Below are 13400 nucleotides of genomic sequence, written 5' to 3' on the forward strand. Positions count from 1 at the left end.
CCTTCACAGGCAGCCGACTAGGGGTTTGCCACTAGTCTAGATTAGAATTCCTCAAAGTCCTGAAACTCCTAGAAATCCTCCACATTTCCTTTGTGGCTGTTTGGTTCAGCTTCTGGTCGGCTTCTGGCCGCCAGAAGCAGAAGCTGCTACCAAACGCGCAGATTTTGGGCCGGCTTCTGCGCGACGCGCTTCGGTAAGAAGCCGAGCTCCCACGGTCGTCGCGAAGCCGCGCTCACTTGGCTTCGGATAGAAGCCCCCGCGCACTTCGCTAGGGTTCTACCCCCGCAACGCACCGCCGCCGCCGCCAAGCCACCGGACCGCAGATCCGCACCCAACGCACCGTCGCCGGACCCTCTCCTCGCCGCATCGTCGTCTTCGCAGGTACGGACTACTCCTCTGCGAACTCGTCCATCCCCTTCTCCTCCCACTGCCGCGTTTCCTTCACTGTTTCCTGTTTCGCTATGGTTGCCGCAGTGACACCGGCGCCCTTGTCCGTCGTGCTGGTTCCTCCGGTCCCCGACCATCGCGTTGGCATCTTCGCAGGTACAGAATTCGTCGCCTCCATCCCGAGCCACCCCGCTCCCTCCTTTACTGTTGCTAGGGTTGGGCCTCAATCCCGACCCACGCCGCCCCCTCCTCTCCAGTTAAATCAATTCATCTTCAAGGGTATGGAACGTCGTACTAACAGAGAGATGTTTGTGCATTGTCGCCTACAGATTTGCGTATCGAGTTGTTCGTCTTCGGTTCCAAGATCAAGTGCATCCAAGGTACTTTCATACACAATTTCTTGCGCAATTTACTGTCCACATGGCCACAACCAATTTATATATGTGCTGTCATTTGTGCATATTACTTGGAGATACGAGAGCTGGGATGGTCATATGTTTATTGTTACCTAGGGATACCATTGTTCTTTTGTATAAGTATGATATGTGCAGTGATTACTTCTACCTTTGTTTGTCACAACCTGTATGTTCACGGTTCAGTTCATTCTCTGTTTGTTACAACCTGTATGTTAATAGCTTCAACCAAACTTTGTCATTGTTAGCACTCAAATAATGTCAGTACATGGAACTTAGATTGTCCCCTTCTGTAGTAAACTGACCACCTAAATCCACATCAGATGGATTCAGCAGACTCCATAGCCAACAAGGCAATTGGAAGGATGCAAGAGATTTCGGACAAGATATTTTCCGTAGCGAGGGAAACAATCCGTCCTGGACGTGGGTTGACCTCATTTGATGCTACCAAACTTCGTGTAGCTTTGGAGGAGATAGCTTGCATGCTGGAGCAAGACTCTCTGGTGTTGCAAGAGCATTTGGACATCGTGAACAACGTAAACATCCCGGTTGACAGCAGCTATGAACCTTCTACCTTGTCGTCTCCACCCCCATCTGACGACGACCTTACTCCACACTGGGACTTTGCGGAGCATTTCCAAAACTTCTGGGGTGTTGAATATGACTCCGATCAGATGCCTTCGTTTAGTGACAATGATGTTTAAGGTAGAAGGGAGTGAACCTTGGAGTTAGGTGTTTGAATAACAGGGATGAATTCACTGTGCTTTTCTGTAGTAAGGTCTTAGGGAAACAGGGAATGAGTTTGTTCTTTTGGTTAATGGGCTGCTGTAAATGTGTTCCCTGTCCTTTTGTGTGCACTACCAGTTTATTTAAGGTTGTCGTTGTGTTATTAAGGAAATTGGAATCTTAGTACTTATGGTATTACCTGAAGGTAATATGGCCAGTATAGTGTTCATGTTTTTGTTGTTTTTAATCCGAGAGCACTACTACGTATGTTGAATACTATATACTTGTTATGCACTAGATGGACAAGTCCGGCAAAGTGATTGCAAAGTGGGATAGTAGAGCAACAAAAATTTACACAGAAATTTGTGTAGAAGAGGTCAATGCTCGGAACAGGCCACAACAATTTCTAAATGCAGAAGGGTATGCTAACCTCATAAGGAAGTTTAAGGAACGCACTGGTCGCACTTACACCAGGGATCAAATGAAGAATAGGTGGGATTCGTTGAAGAGAATGTTCACCCAGTGGAAAACTCTTAATGAAAGGGCTACAGGTCTTGGTCGAGACCCTCATACTGGTTCAATCAGTGCGCCAGATGAGTGGTGGGCCAAGCAAAATGAAGTAAGTATATCTTTTTTTCCTAGACTAACATTAGTATTGGCCATCTAAAACTAGGAACTACCATTTGGTGCAGGCAATGCCAGGTTGTATTATGTTCAAAACAGCCCCCCTAGAGAATGAGGACGAGCTAAAGGTTATGTTTGGACCCATTGTCTGCACAAAAAAAGAACCCTGGTTCCTGGCGTCGAGGATGCTAATTCGTCTTCTGATGATCATTTGGAATACACTTTAGGTGGGGGTGAAAACAGCACACCTGACCCCTGCACAAATGCTACTGGGAAGCGTAAGATGCGCCATGATTCCCCAAAACCAAAGAAGAAAAAAGATTCGAGGGAAGAGTACATGAAAAGACTAGTGGAGGCTTTTGAGTCTCGCTCAATGACCACAAACAAGTCTATTACCTCTTCTGACAATGACCCAGTTCGAATAGAGCTTAAAAAGCAGTTGCAACAAGTAATGGATGATGGATCACCAGAAGGGAGCGAACTACATTTGTTTGCCACTCATCTTTTGATTCAGAAGAAGTATAGAGATGTTTTTGCAACCTTGCAGACAAAAGAAGGAAGAATCGCTTGGCTTCGCAATGCTTACGAGTTAGAAACTAAAAAGAGCACTTAGCTGCTGGACGTCCGCCAACACAGGCCTAGATGTTCACTATTATCGTTGTTTATGTGTTTTCAACAGTCATGTCGTTTTATTGTTGTGAGGATTAAACTTGTCGTTCGCTTAATGTTCCCTTTGAAATAGTTTTCCAGATATTTGAGTTGAACTTGTCTTTGAATAATCAGAGTTGTGCGAGTGTGAACTATGTTTGTCTTTGAACTTTGTGTATTCCGGTCAGAACTGAATAATAATAAATGTGGCTTGTAAACTGTGGTTGTACAGTTTTTACTAATTTACAAACTCTGGTTACATATGAATGTGTATGTGTTATCTGTGTGCATGCAGATGTCTGACACTTCTGCAGACACATATGTTAATGAATTGGATGACACATATGTTAATGAATTGGATGACACAGATGCAGAATTTGTCGTTGCTATATGTGCTGTAGACGTTTGGGGCAGGACTTTCAGTCAGGTTCCTAGAAGAGCATTAGTGGAAACTGGTATTCAATGGGTGGAGAGAACGTTGCAGAATAGTAACGACTGCTTCGATATGTTTCGCATGCGAAGAACTGTGTTTAGACGATTGCATGACACATTGGTGGACAATTATGGTCTAGTTCCAAGCCGGGGTGTCAGTACAACGGAAGCACTTGGCATTTTCTTATGGGCATGTGGGGGTCCACAGTCATTTAGGCAGTTAAGGAATAAGTTTGGTCACTCGTTGGAAACAATTAGTCGCAAGTATACTGAAGTCCTTGATGCACTGTTTAAGATGTCATCTGACATCATTAAGCCCAAAGACCCATATTTCACGGAGATTCATCCGCGTTTGCGAGAGGCGAGATTTTGGCCACACTTCAAGGACTGCATAGGAGCAATTGATGGTAGTCACTTTCCAGTGGCAGTCCCGGCCTCAGAGCAAGCCAAATATATTGGACGGCACGGTTACACTTCGCAGAATGTAATGGCCGTTTGTGACTTCGATATGAGGTTCACTTTTGTTGTCACAGGATGGCCTGGATCCGTACATGACACTAGAGTACTGCAAGATACTTTGATAACTTATGCGGACAGGTTCCCCCACCCACTAGAAGGTATTCAATTATATATCTGGTTTTTATGACATATGCTATTAATTACTTGGTTACGTATTGAACTTATGTATTTCATGTTTGTGCAGGTAAATACTATCTTGTCGATTCCGGTTATCCGAATAGAAAGGGCTACCTTGCACCATATAAGGGTCAGAAATACCACATTTCCGAATGGCAAAATGCGAGGCAACCTATTGGCAGCAAAGAAGTTTTTAACTATGCACACTCTTCGCTACGCAATGTTATAGAGCGATCGTTTGGGGTTCTTAAAATGAAGTGGAGAGTTCTATTAAGTCTCCCTTCATTTTCGCTTGCCAAACAATCGAAGATAATTATTGCTTGTATGACATTGCATAACTTCATTAGAGAGAGTGCTCTACATGATAGAGACTTTGATGAAGTAGGACCTAGTAGCAGCAGTCATGTTGTACCTTTAGGTGAGAGTAGTAGTACCACATCTGATGAGTTAGACATGAGTGCTTTTCGAGATGCAATTGCTAATGCTTTAGTGGCGTAGTTAAGTATGACAATGTAACGGGACTAATGATGTAATCAACTGCTCTAATTATTCTGTAATGACTTTTTCATCGTTATGGGTTTCATTTTATCGTTTCTTCGAATAGAATCTGCAATTTCACATTCTGATTATCCAAACACGTAGATTCTCACGAACAGCTTTTCTGCACAGCTGGCGAACCAAACACCTAAATTCTAACCACCAGCTTTTTCTAACAGCCAGCTTTTCCCACAGCCAGCTTTTCAGATAAGCAGTCAGAAAAAAGCCGAACCAAACACGCCCAAAGCTTCACGCTTGAAGCTCCCACGAGGGCGTCGACTGGCGAATAGGACGGACGGTGTCGGGACTCGGGAGGAGAGTACGACGATATGAGCTGGATGCAGGGTGTTGTCAGCGACAGGCAGCAGCATGGCGCTGAGGCGAGGGAGAGATCACGGTCAAGGCAGTGTGACGTCGCCACGCGGGGGACTCTAGGGACCCGACGAGGACAGCGATCGGCGAAGCGGTGTCTGTCCAGTGCGGGAAGACGAGCAACGACGAGGGCGACTACGCCGACGAACTGTGTCGACAACAGCGGCGAGCGTAGGCGTGATAATGACGAGCGGCTGTGTGCGTGACAACTGCAAGCAGAGCACAGCCGAGCGGAGAAAGCGCGAGCAGCATCTGCGAGCGAGCAGGGAAGGAAGGAGATAGCTCGGCGCGGCGTGCGGCCAGGATGAACGACGAGCAACGCTGCTCAAAAACGACAACAGTTGTTGGACAAAAATAGAGCACAACGCAATGCCGACGGGCTGAGCAGGAATGGAGAAGGCACAAGAAGCAGAAAGGGAAAGAAGGCGAGCTCGCGTACGCCGATTTTATAGCCACGGAAGAGGGAGGCAGAGGGGCGCCGGAGAGGAAGAAACGACACCAGCCATTGATGGAGAATAGAGAAACGGCTAGCAGTAATAGAGGGGGAGAGAAGACGTCAGCCTCTGCAGTTAGCTCAAGAGGAGAAGAGGTTGGCAGTTTGTGATGCTTGCACTACTACTCGAAGCCGGACGGCCGGACAAGCTCCACCAACAGGAGAGGCAGGCAGGTGGCGCTGGGTGCATGCGGCGCGCTGTAACACCATAAAAATCATCAAATAAAAATAAAATATTTAGTTCATTAACGTGTTTATGATAATAGATTTTCTTTTAAGTGTTTGTTATTTATGTGCATTTAAGATGATTTTTGATTTCTCATAATTGATTTTGGATATCGAATAGCATTTTTTGTTAAGTAAAAATCTAAATAAATAATATAATAAGTACTAGTCCAAAAATAACTATTTTATTTATATATAATTTTGGGTTAATTATTATGAATTTTATGGTTATTTAAAATTATATTTTGAAATTAGAAAGAAATTAGAAAAGAAATAGAAAAAAAATGTCACACCCGGATTTTAGGGGTCCAAAACCCGGGCGCGAACATAAACACCAGGTGTGCTGGGACCAAGTCTCACACATATGATGCATAGTGACACAGGATCGAATGTCACATATTTACTATAACAGGAGTTCTGTACAAAAATAATTAAATAATTACATCATATGAGGAAACGATCCAGCAACCCAAAGTTGACTGGGAGACGACGACCTAGACCACTCACGAACTCATCACAGCATCCTCCATGCGCATCATCCTGTGGTACCTGTTCTTGACCTGTGGGGGGGTGTGAGACAATAAGAGTGAGCTCACATACGTTCATCGCTCAACAAGTTGTGGGGAATAATGTGCATGAACTCGCCAAAGATGGGAGCTCACGTGAAGTGTAAGGCTTACCAAAGAGGATGGTTAGAGCTGAGCATTGCTTTTAAAGTTGGTTAAAATTTTATTAGCAATTACTAAGTATAAGTAAATACCAACCCAATTAAGTAGTAGATCAAAAGTAACAACATCACCTGCGATGCAATGCATATGACAAATTGAATTTAGTTCCATAAATTAATCATCAGAGAGTCCTGAGCTGCTCATGACCGCGAGCTCGGCTAGTATACCAGTTTTACACTCTGCAGAGGTGGTACCCTTTACCCACAAGTCATGTTACCCATCTGCCAAGGGATCGCGACTTCCCATACACCTCTACCGAGGAGGCGAGGCAGGGTAACATTACGAGGCCTTTACAAAGTTCCACTAGCTTCAGAAAACCCGCTACAGTTTATAGGAAGCTCCAATGCAGGAATCCCTTGCAGGACCACCATCGCAGCAAAATCCTCCCGAGGGCCTCCCTACACTGACCACTCCCCTACTGCCCTTGCCCCTTTCGGGTAAGGTAGTCCTCCACTAGCTTTCCTAATTAATCAGCCAAGGGCGTCCATAAACCCTTGTGGTGGCACGTGTTTCTCAAGTTAAGCTCTATGTTCCAATTAACATTTAATGATCTTGTCATGAACATAAGTAAAATAACAACATAATTGGAACATAGATATAATGAAATATTAACCCAAAACCATATAAAGCAGTAGCAGAACTACCCAAGTGATTCAGGGGTTAAACAAGGTATTCAGGATAAACAAACTAGGGTAACCTATTAGGTCCCATTAAAATTAACCTATGCAGATCATTATGATTAATTAGAACATGAGTGGGTAAAAGAAGTGATCAAGGGCACAACTTGCCTGAGACTTGAGATTCCAGGTACCAGGATGATCTTCAGGTGACTCGTGACCTCACGCTAGTCGTAGCAATACAAACAAACATTGTATAGGCAAAATTAACATTACACCAAACATAAGTAAAAATATATATTAATAATCTACATATTAAAATAAGATCACAGGAACAAGAATTATTAATTTCGGAGTTATAGATTTTAAGTTATGAATTTTCAAAGATTTTATGTGTTTAAAATGGATTAGGTGAGAGATAACTTTTCTTACTGTTTTCATGATATAACAGAGGCTCTGAGTGATAGAGAATAAAATTATAAAATTTTAGAAAGTGGAATGGACTAATTTGGACTAAAAATGTATTTTCTATGAATTATTGAAGTTCTAGCAATTATTTTCCTATTAAAAATCTATTTTCTACTTCATTTATTTAATTTAAACGATCTCTGGACTGGGCCTCATTTCCTTGAAAGCACAGGGGGCTCGGAGCAAAAGGTCCCAAGACACAGATTTCTATCATGCGGATCGCGGGTTTATTTTAGTAGACCACAGGGACTCTTATACAAAATTGCCTGGCCGAAAGAGTATGGCATGATCGTGTCCGTCCGATTAGATTTGAAGGGCGCAGATTAGATCTAACCCGTGCTGAGTCGGTACGCAACGATGACCATCGGATTGGAGATCGACGGTCGAGGGAGTACCACGCCTATGACTTAGTCTAGCCCTCGGATCAAAAATTTGCGGCTCGGATTTATTCCCGAGGCGATACGCGAGCTTCTAATCTTGTACGCACATTCGGATCGGACGGTTGTCACACACCAACGCGTGTAGGTACGGCATCAGCTAATCTTCACCGTTGTACCCTGATCCAATGGATTCCCAGTGCATCTTCCCCAACCAGACCGACCAGACGCTGGCGACGGCACCAGGCTCCACGACAGCGCCATGGCTGCGCCCAATGCCTTCCGTCCCTGCCTCCAGCGAGCCCAGCGCCCCGCGCCGCAGACTGGCGGCGCACGTTGTCACACCCGGTTTTAGAAGGCAAACCGAATGCGAACCATGTACGTGCCAGGATCAGTTATTCACGTACACAGCAGTTACATAACATGGACATCATCACACAGTGCTCAAAATAGTATTAATAAGGGAAATAGTCGATTACATCATACGTCTGAGACATCCATATAGTTCTTACAATAAATCAAAGTGCGGAAAAGAAACGTAGATAACCGCGGCCTTCACAGGCAGCCAACTGGGGGTTGCCGCTAACCCACACCTAGAACTCGTCGTAATCATGGAACTCCTGGAAGTCTCCTTCCTCAGCTTCATCTTCTCCCGAGCAGTGGTTGCAATGCTGACAACCTGGGGATGGGGGGGTTTGGTGTGTAGAGCAAGGGTGAGTACACATCAACATACTCAGCAAGTATCCTGTTTGGCTGTAGTGGACTAGCTTTATGTGGGGATAAGTCAAGCAGTTGCTTTTAGTTGGTCAGATTATTACTTACTAGTAGAAAGCCAAGTTTTAGCATTAACCCAAGTTATTAACCCGATGTACCCTTTCCAAACGGAAAGAATACCACTTACCAGCACCAGAGTCATAACCAGAATCATCGATCTCATAACCACCTGTACCAAAGTATCTCTGATCAAGTACCACTAATCACTGGAGCTCCCTTGGCCGCTCATAACCGTGAGCACGACTGATATATCAGTTTTTCAAACACTCTGTAGAGGTTGTGCACTTTACCCACAAGCCGTGATTCCCATTCTGCCCAGAGATCATGACTCTCCATTGATCACTACCAAGGTGACCCGGCAGGGCATCACTACGTAGCCTTTACAAAGATTCCCCGGGACTGTAGCCACCCGTTAGGTTTCCTAAATGCACCGCACTCCTCCCCAAGGGGCGAACCCAAACTTGGCAGAGCGAGCCGCATACACCGAGCCCCATTGACGGCACGACGGCTAAGTGAACTACACCCCGGATCCTCTAATTATTCAGCTAAGGGCACCCCATTCCACCCTCATGGTTGCACTGTTTTCCCGGGCGGTCATCCATAGAATAGGTCCTTACGGAGAGGCACTCGAGAAACCGCTCGAGCCCCCTTGAAGACCACAAGTATAACATCATCATAAGAAGGGAAAACAGCGTATCATAGATAATCTCATCATGTTCATTGATTAGGGTTTGAGCAATAGCATAAAGCTAAACAATAATAATCCAACCCAGATAGGTAAACAAGGACATGGATAACAAAAGCTAGTCAATCCTTAGGCATAAATGTGTAAAGCGGGAGGTGAATTAAATAATGAATAGGACATAGATAGGTCAAGGGACACTTGCCTCCACCAAACGACTGCTGCTCAGGGGCTTCTCCTGCGAGTTCCTCGGGCTCTTCAACCGGATCGTTCTCTATGCGAGCGCAAACATACACACATCCACATATTTAATACCAAAGAACAGTACACCATACAGTAGAATGCAATAAGTAAACAGACGTTCCACGCGGGCTCGCGAGTACGGTTAAGAGAGAAAGAGAAAAAGACAGTCGAGAAACGATCACGTTACATGATTATAAATTAACCACTCGCTTAATAGAAGGAAATTCAATGTAGACACTATGTTTAGCGTAAAGTAAAGTCATGTTTCATGTCTAATTATTATAAGCAGGTGGAGATACATAAAAGGATGGTCGCGCGGCGAGACGCGCGACAAAGCTCTCTAAAACAAATTAAGAAATTAACGACTCGTCGCGCGACCGAGCACGCAACGAGACACTTTGCCTTAGTTAAGAGGAGACGTTAAGCGTGGCGCGACGAAGCGCACGACGGCATACGTCGACTAAACTGAGTCCAAAGTGGAACGTCGCGTGAATACACACGCGGCGTTACACCTTAAACAACCTGAAACAAAAATGGATCGTCGCGCGACGAAGCGCACGACGCAACACAAGATAGAATCTGAATTTAGACAAATCCGTCGCGCGGCGAAGCGCGCGACGCAACACGCTAATTAACGAATAATCACCACGAGCGCGGGCGAGCGAAGATACGGTCGGGCGAAGCCGGGACGGGGGAACGGGCGGCCGGGCCGAGGCCGGGGCGGTTGAACCGGCCAGGGGGGCGGTTGAACCGGCCGGGGGGGCGCGCGGGCGAGCGGGCAGGGGGCGGGGCCGAGCGCCGCCAGGGGAGGGAGGCCGGGCGGGGGGAAGCCGCGCCGCCGCGCCGAGGAGGCCGAGCGGCCGAGCGCCGCCGGGGAGGGGGCGGGAGGGGCCGAGCGCCGCCGGGGAGGGAGACCGGGCGGGCGCCGCCGGGGAGGGAGGGGGGAGGGGCCGAGCGCCGCCGGGGAGGGAGACCGGGCGGGCGCCGCCGGGGAGGGAGGCCGGGGACGGGGAGCCGAGCGCCGCCGCGGGAGGGAGGCCGGGCGGGCGAGCCGGGGGCGGGCGCCGAGCGCCGCCGTGGGAGGGGCCGAGCGGGCGGGCAGGGGCGCCGCCGCGCCGGGCAGGGGCAGGGTCGGGCGCGGGCAGGGGGAAGAGGGAGGGCGCGCGCGGGGAAGAAGAGGAGGGAGAGGGAGAGAGAGAGAAGAGAAGGGGAGGGGAGCTCACCTCGGGGTCCAAAATCCGGTGATCGCCGTCTCCAAATCCTAGGGCACCACGGGGAGAGAGAGGTGGAAGAGGGAGAGGAGAGGTTGTTGCGCGGGAGATCCAAATGAGAGAGAGAGAGAGGAGGGGGCGCATGGGGGGTTTTAGGCGCCAGGGGCACGCAGGCCGGGGCGGGCCGGGCCGGCTGGGCTGGGCTAGGTTGGGCCGGGCCACTTCGCGGATCGAAAACCCACGACGAGCGCGACCACTAAACGGAATTAAATCGCGAACCGAAATCCGGAACGGAACGAGACGAACATTCAACATCAGACAAAGAAATGTGCTTCGGCATGATGCAACATCCATGACACTTAGATTTTGGTTTATACATGACACGGACACCTGCCGCTATACTGGTTTGAAGTTGGGAAGAAAGAGCAAAAGGGGAAAGAGAAAAGAGAGTAACACCCGAATTTGGTGAGAGAAAAGAAGAAAAAATTCTACCCCCAAATTCAGGGCGTTACACACGTGCTGCCCACAGTGGAAGAACACTGGAGCAAAACTTGCCCGGCCACAACGCCATGCCGGCAACCATCCGCGCACTAGCCTACCCACGGCCTAGCATAGAAGAAATGGAGACAACGACAACACAACGGAAATGCACTTACCGACGGCAAGCCAGCTACGATGTCGACCACCGCCATCCGCGACCTGGCGACGAATCTTGGATTGAAGAAGAGGACTCGCCAACGCTTCGATGAATTTCAGAGCACCGGTAGGCCCAGAATCGGAGTCTTCCTCATGCGGCAGAAGAGGACGGAGGCGGCATGGGCACGGTCGAGCAGAGAGCGGGCGGCACGCGAGGGGAGTACGCGGCAACGACGAACACGCAGGGCAATGGCGGAGCTCGATTCTTTCTCTCCCCGATTGATGAATATGCGGCGGCCAGCTCAATAGGATGGCCAATAGGGGGAGAGGACCTGGATTTTATATTACCATGGCCGAGAGTCCGGATGAGAACGAACCTGGGAGGATTCACGCGGCCATCGGTGTTCTGTTGGGATCCGGTTCAGGGAGCACCGTGAGGACCGCGCGGCTTCTGTTTCGCCCGCCTGGTTCGCGATCTGTTGGGAACGAACGATCTGGCATAAGGGGCCCACCCGCCGGCGGCACGGCGCGCGACCGTGAGAGGAGTTCCCAGTGAGTCACCGTTCGCTGGGGCCCACCTGTCATTCTCACGCGGAAAAAGGGAAAAGGAAGGGAGGGGTGATGGGCTGCGCGGGTGTGAAATGCCCAATTGGTACGGCCGGGAAAGAAACGGCCCAAGCGCACAAGTGAGCTTTTTTCTTTTTATTTATTTCTGTTTTCATTCTCTTTCCTAGATTTCAAACTTTATTAAATTTTGGTTTTGAATTTGCACTCAAATTTTAATGAACAAACAAAAGAACTCAGTATGAATTCAAATCCATAATTTTATTTATTTATATCTATGCAAAAAAATGATTTTTAATACGCCAATTATGCTCACACATTGTATAGTAAGAAACTAATCTTTAACATTTATTATTTTGTTAAAAGATACCATAGATTAATTTTTTAGAAGATATTTATAAATGTTTTATTCAATAAATTAACTCATATAATGATTTTATATATATTCTACTATTTGAAAACATATTTATCCAAGTTACAGGATAAACTTTCTTAAATTACCCAAAACACTACATAATATATTATTGTTATTATTATTTTCCTAATACAAACTTTGGGCTTTACAAAAAAAAAGAAAAACACTAACCTAACCTAACTAACGGCCCAAGGCCCATTAGGCCGCGCGCCCTGTTGCCCTAACCCTAGCCGGCCGCCCCCTGGTGTCCAAGCAGCCGCCGCCACTGCTCTGCCACTCAGCTCTCTCTCTCTTCTCTCCCCGGCGTTCTCTCTCTCCCCTGCGCCGAACGCCCAGGACCAGCACACGACGCGCCCAGGTGCCAGCAGAGCCGCCTGGCCATCCGCGCGCACCCGACCGAAGCCCAGGCGCGACGCCGCGCGCAGCTCCCACGCCCGGCCGAGCAGCACCGCGCACCCACCGAGCCGTCTGCACCAAGGACCCGACACTGACCGCGGACGCCACGACCCAGCGCTGCCATGAAGCCGAGCGACCGTTCTTCTTCGTGCGTTAATGGAGTTCAAGTCATCCGTTTTCTCCCCTCATTAATCCCTCTGTTGATGAACGCCATTGATGGCCGGCCAGCGTTTCCTCTTTCCCGGCGCCCTCTCCCCTCCCATCTCCTTCTCTATAAATTGGACAACCACGCCAACGAAACTCTCCCTCCCACAGTCAAGTTTGCCTCTCGCTCTCACTCTGTTACTCGCGATCGTCGTCACCGGAGACGTGTCCGAACCCGTCCAAGCCTCGTCGATCCCGCCGTGCTAAGCCTTCGCCATCGCACACTCGAGCTCGTTCGCCGTCGTCCACTAACCCAAGGTTGAAGACAACCCCAATCCGTTAATTATTGTCTAAATCATGTGTTGAATTAATTTATGAATTTGTGAATTATCGTTGTAATATTGTGCGACTTGGCGATTCGTGTATGATTTTGGAGATTTCCGATATACACGTGTAATCAAAATCGAACCCCGCGACAATATTTTAAAGTGCGTATGATTTTATAATTCTAAAAATAAACACGATCACTATTCACTACTTCAGTGATTTTCATACTAGAATGGTTTACGGATTTGTTTTCGCTTTTGTGGGTGGAATGATAATTGTTAGTAGTATGTTAAGTATAAACTTATTTGCATGAAGAAATAGAAGA

General features: G+C 47.6%; 1 long non-coding RNA gene across 1 annotated transcript; it reads left to right on the forward strand.

Moving 5' to 3' along the window:
• Positions 1-343: 343 nt before the first annotated feature.
• LOC103639967 (uncharacterized) lies at positions 344-2086 on the forward strand. Its single transcript, XR_004852678.1, has 4 exons — positions 344-381; positions 475-543; positions 717-767; positions 1825-2086. It is a non-coding gene; the product is annotated as an uncharacterized lncRNA (long non-coding RNA).
• Positions 2087-13400: the final 11314 nt, after the last annotated feature.

Source organism: Zea mays, chromosome 9 (genome assembly GCF_902167145.1).
Source record: "Zea mays cultivar B73 chromosome 9, Zm-B73-REFERENCE-NAM-5.0, whole genome shotgun sequence".
Taxonomy (NCBI): Eukaryota; Viridiplantae; Streptophyta; class Magnoliopsida; order Poales; family Poaceae; genus Zea; species Zea mays.